This window comes from Xenopus laevis, chromosome 7L (genome assembly GCF_017654675.1).
Source record: "Xenopus laevis strain J_2021 chromosome 7L, Xenopus_laevis_v10.1, whole genome shotgun sequence".
Classification (NCBI taxonomy): Eukaryota; Metazoa; Chordata; class Amphibia; order Anura; family Pipidae; genus Xenopus; species Xenopus laevis.
The window spans coordinates 137,895,937-137,901,807 of NC_054383.1; positions in this window are offsets into that span (position 1 = coordinate 137,895,937).

Sequence of the window (5,871 nt, forward strand, 5' to 3'; positions counted from 1 at the left end):
GGGAAGTGAATCAGGGGTACAGGCTGATACATTAGATAGGTATAAGGAAGGGTCGGATGCTTATTCACCAGTAGCTCCTTCCAGCAGACAGGAGGGAGCCAATGAGATTAGAGGAGGGAAAGGGGTGTTACAGGGAGAGCTGGGAAGTGAATCAGGGGTACAGGCTGATACATTAGATAGGTATAAGGAAGGGTCGGATGCTTTATTCACCAGTAGCTCCTTCCAGCAGACAGGAGGGAGCCAATGAGATTAGAGGAGGGAAAGGGGTGTTACAGGGAGAGCTGGGAAGTGAATCAGGGGTACAGGCTGATACATTAGATAGGTACAAGGAAGGGTCGGATGCTTTATTCACCAGTAGCTCCTCCCACCAGACAGGAGGGAGCCAATGAGATTAGAGGAGGGAAAGGGGTGTTACAGGGAGAGCTGGGAAGTGAATCAGGGGTACAGGCTGATACATTAGATAGGTACAAGGAAGGGTCGGATGCTTTATTCACCAGTAGCTCCTCCCAGCAGACAGGAGGGAGCCAATGAGATTAGAGGAGGGAAAGGGGTGTTACAGGGAGAGCTGGGAAGTGAATCAGGGGTACAGGCTGATACATTAGATAGGTACAAGGAAGGGTCGGATGCTTTATTCACCAGTAGCTCCTCCCAGCAGACAGGAGGGAGCCAATGAGATTAGAGGAGGGAAAGGGGTGTTACAGGGAGAGCTGGGAAGTGAATCAGGGGGTACAGGCTGATACATTAGATAGGTACAAGGAAGGGTCGGATGCTTTATTCACCAGTAGCTCCTCCCAGCAGACAGGAGGGAGCCAATGAGATTAGAGGAGGGAAAGGGGTGTTACAGGGAGAGCTGGGAAGTGAATCAGTGGTACAGGCTGATACATTAGATAGGTATAAGAAGGGGTTGGATGGTGTTTAGCAAGTGAGGGAATACAGGGATATGGGAGATAGCTCATAGTACAAGTTGATCCAGGGACTGGTCCCATTGCCATTTTGGAGTCAGGAAGGAATTTTTTCCCCCTCTGAGGCAAATTGGAGAGACTTCAAATGGGTTTTTTGCCTTCCTCTGGATCAACTGGCAGTTAGGCAGATTATGTATAGATGGACTCTCTAACTATGAGTAAGTCAGTGACTATAAAGGGGCCCACATGGGCAGCACCGGATTTCTCTCCCGGGCACCCTCGGGGTCCTAGTGCACCATTCCCCCCTCCCCACGCAAGTACGCGTATGCATCGTTGCGCTCGCAGTGCCGGATTGCACCCTGAGGCCGCATGGTCCGAGCGCCTGTTCAAGCGGTCCTAGAGCCCGCCTGTATACTGCCCTCCGGTGCAAGCGCATATTTCCCCCTATTATTCTGCCACCCTGGGCCCGGGCATATATGGCCTCACCACAAATTCAGGCCTGTGCGCTCAGGAACTCTGTGTTCTCCATACATTATCTGATGCAGCTGAGTGGCATGCTGCCTCAAAAATTTCGCTGCCCTAGGCCCGGGCCTTTGTGGCCTCGCAACAAATCCTGCAAACAAGCGTTCAGTGAGTTTGCAATTGATCCTCAGCATTCAGCTCAGATTGAAAAGCAACAGATATGTCCCATGTGTCCCCCACTCAAGTCACTGATTGGTTATTGCCTGGTAACCAATCAGTGTAAACCAAGAGAGCTGAAAAGCAGGAAGTAGTGTTCTGGCTATTATGTTACACATCCACTCACTCCAGCCTTTATACATTACATTTTTGCCTAACTAACTATATTAGATACATTTTTTATTTTGCACAGACAATCTGTTTACCCAGTTTTTATTTTATACTGAACTGTTCCTTTAAGGGTATGTCTTAATATGACAGCTTTTTCATATATGAGTGATAAGTGATGTCCCTGCAGTGAGCACCAACCATTTGGTTTTTTGGTGTGCTACTACAATTAATGTGGACATGGTCTTGTGGTAACATGGTTGTGGTTTAAAGTGGGTGTGGTTTAAAAATAGGGAGAGGTCAACACTGGCTTCCATATCTGCCCTCCACCAGGTAGGCCAGAAAAATTCCAGCCCTTAGTAGGACAGAAGTTGGACATCACTGCCCTAAAGCGCCTGGTCATTGCTAAACCAATACATCTGCCCGCATGCTTCAGCCTACAGATCTGGCCCAGTTCTCCCACCTGTTCAGGTAGTTTTGGAACATTCATCCGGCGGCTCTAGAAATACAGGTTTCAGGCCAAACAGCTGGGATCCATGTACTAGGTAGGTCCTCGCACACCCTTTATTCAGATAGGCATTCTTGAGAAAGGGGCGGAGCCCTGAATGGTTGCATTTGCATTTTTCCAAGTAAAAAGTTTTGGCAAGGGTTTCCCTGCAATTACATCCCTCGTGTGCCGGTGTGTTTTTTCTTCAAACAGCTGGGATCCCCAGAGGCAGCGAGGGAAAAGCTCCACTTAGTGAGAACTAATCAAATAAATAAATTAGTCATTATACAGTAGTTATGCATTTATACTGGTTCTACTCGCACGGCTGCATGCCACAGGCTCCGCCTCCCACTGGTGTAATTAGCAGTTTGGGTCAGGTTGTTATTGTGCACAATAACAATGCGGGAGGGACAATTTGGCTGATGATGATGATGGAGGTTACTAAGGTCGACGTTAGGGACTAGTTATTAGTGTGATGACCTTATGTAACATTCACATTGTACAGGAGCAGTGACACTTACTCATACTGGGGCCCCAACAAAGTATCAGCCCAGAAGTCTTTTCTTATGTATCAGAGACACCAGTTCTGCAAGAATCAGCTGTAGTACACAAGACAATTAAAGGTGATAGACACCCTGATAGAAAGAAAAGGGAATTTTAAGCAACTGTCTCTATATTCTTTGCACTGCTGGTCTTGACTCCTGAAATAATGTAGTAGAAGGTTGCTGGAGAAGATTTTACTATTCAAGAATCAGAACCAGAGAACAGAAATTGACAGACAGATGAAGCTTTCAATAGCAAGTACGTATACTAGTCTGTACAGAGAGATCCCATAAAACTATGGTACATAGGTATTCCCCTGTACTAAGCACAATTCAGCAGGAACAGTCCCTAAGTTTGCTCATAGTCTGTACAGAGAGATCCCATAAAACTATGGCAGCATAGGTATTCCTGTACTAAGCACAATTCAGGCAGGAACAGTCCCTAAGTTTGCCTCATAGTCTGTACAGAGAGATCCCATAAAACTATGGCAGCATAGGTATTCCCTGTACTAAGCACAATTCAGCAGGAACAGTCCCTAAGTTTGCTCATAGTCTGTACAGAGAGATCCCATAAAACTATGGCAGTATAGGTATTCCCTGTACTAAGCACAATTCAGCAGGAACAGTCCCCTAAGTTTGCTCATAGTCTGTACAGAGAGATCCCATAAAACTATGGCAGTATAGGTATTCCCTGTACTAAGCACAATTCAGCAGGAACAGTCCCTAAGTTTGCTCATAGTTTGTACAGAGAGATCCCATAAAACTATGGCAGCATAGGTATTCCCTGTACTAAGCACAATTCAGCAGGAACAGTCCCCTAAGTTTGCTCATAGTCTGTACAGAGAGATCCCATAAAACTATGGCACATAGGTATTCCCTGTACTAAGCACAATTCAGCAGGAACAGTCCCCTAAGTTTGCTCATAGTGTGTTCAGAGAGATCCCATAAAACTAAGCACAATTCAGTAGGAACAGTTCCTTCAGCTTTCCATCTTACATTTCTGAACATATATCAGCTGAATCCTGTAGTTATTCTTCAGGTAAAGTTGCTTTACCATAGCCAATAAAAAACTGGACACACCAGTAGGAAACCATGACAACAGCCTTCACCGCTCCATAAATGATTTAAGAATCTTGGTTCTTAAGCTGGCCACAGACGCTAAGATCCAATCCTACGAATCCTCAATTCATACGATTTTGGGACCATGTGTGGAGAGTCCCGACATATTTCGTCCCATGGAAATCGGTCGGTTGGACGATCGGCCAGCACAGCTTTATTATATTCAGCTTGTAAAGGGAACTTCAGTGTTCTGAAAACTTGTGCTATGATTATCTTAGTTATCCAATGAATGGATCACCTTTAAACCAACTTTTTGTTATAATTTTTTTTCCGTTTAGTTATACAGGTATGGGACCTTTTATCCAGAATGGTCGGGACCTGGGGGTTTCCAGATAACGGATCTTTCCATAATTTGGATCTTCATACCTTAAGTCTACAAGAAAATCATATAAACATGAAATAAACCCAATAGGCTGGTTCTGCTTCCAATAAGGATTAATTATATCTTAGTTGGGATCAAGTACAAGTGATAGAGAAAAAATTGGATTATTTGATTATAATGGAGTCTATGGACAGCCTTTCTGTAATTTGGAACTTTCTGGATAATGGGTTTCCGGATAACGGATCCCATACCTCTACTCCCAAACTAGAACAAGATAAAGACAAAAACAGAATAAGCAATATAATCTCCCCAGGTGAGATGCTTTGCAATGAGTACAATACAAAACACTGAAGGGTGAAACATGATACATAGTTGTCTTTTTTTAGCCCAAATTCACTGTGTAACTATGCAAAAGAACCGGTTCTGGGCTGTATATTTAGCATTTGGGATATATTACTACAATGAATGCAAGGAATTAGCACATCGGGGTTGGAAGGCTTGTGTAGGATGCTAATTAGTCCGACAGTCATTTCCTTAATTAATGTTCAGCATCACTGATACTGGGCTATTTACATCAGATTAGCCATTATTTTCATGTAGAATCATCCAGATAAAACATTTTTTATATTCATCTCAGCCCTAATTTTCTGCTAAATGCTCAGAGCAACATAATATGAAATTCCATTGGTCTGTATAATAATACTCTGCTTCAGGTGTAACCTCCAGATACAGAGCAATGTTACGGACAGAAAATCCCCCCTTCTTGTACATATCAAAGTACAGAGCTCTGATTCTCTGTACTTCCTGCTCCTGGGCTGCTCTCTTTCCCATGGTCAGACAGGACCCCCCCCCCCCCGGGTAAGTGAATCTGATACCCTTATTACTTATATGTTGTAGTTTATGAGCTGCTTTATTTCCCACAGTCAAGCTGTCTAGTCTGAAATGGTAAAAATACTATACAAGTTACCCCTTTGAGATTAGAGATGAGAGCATTTGGCACTCTTATGACTACATGCTTTGTTGTTAAAGGGGATATGAACCCAAAAACAAAATTCTGCCCAATTTAGGAAAATCTAATTATGAGCAACTTCCCAATATCCATTCATTCCTCATTCTCACTGGGTTTATAGTTCTGTGTAACTGTCATTGTGTCTGTCCCTTTCTCTGCACTGCTGCTTCTGACTCCTGATACAACTTCCCAATATCCATTCATTCCTCATTCTAACTGGGTTTATAGTTCTGTGTAACTGTCATTGTGTCTGTCCCTTTCTCTGCACTGCTGCTTCTGACTCCTGATACAACTTCCCAATATCCATTCATTCCTCATTCTCACTGGGTTTATAGTTCTGTGTAACTGTCATTGTGTCTGTCCCTCACTGTCTGTCTGTCCCTTTCTGACACCAGATTATGACTCCAGAAACAATGTAGCAGAAGCCAGCTGATTAACAGTCCAAGAAGAGAACTGACTTCAAAGCGATTACATTTACAAATAATTGGTTAAATCAAACTATAATGAAGACCATCTGCAAATGATCTTAGATTTCCCCATCTACCAATTAGGGTAAGGCCACACTGGGTGTTTTGGGGAGATTTGGTCGTCTGGCGACTAATCGCCTCCTCCCTTACTGGGAAAAAACGCATGCGCTAATCACACGCGCCGATTCGTTTTCCAAAGTGTGTGATTAGTGCCGGCGTTTTTTCATTAAAGCCGGC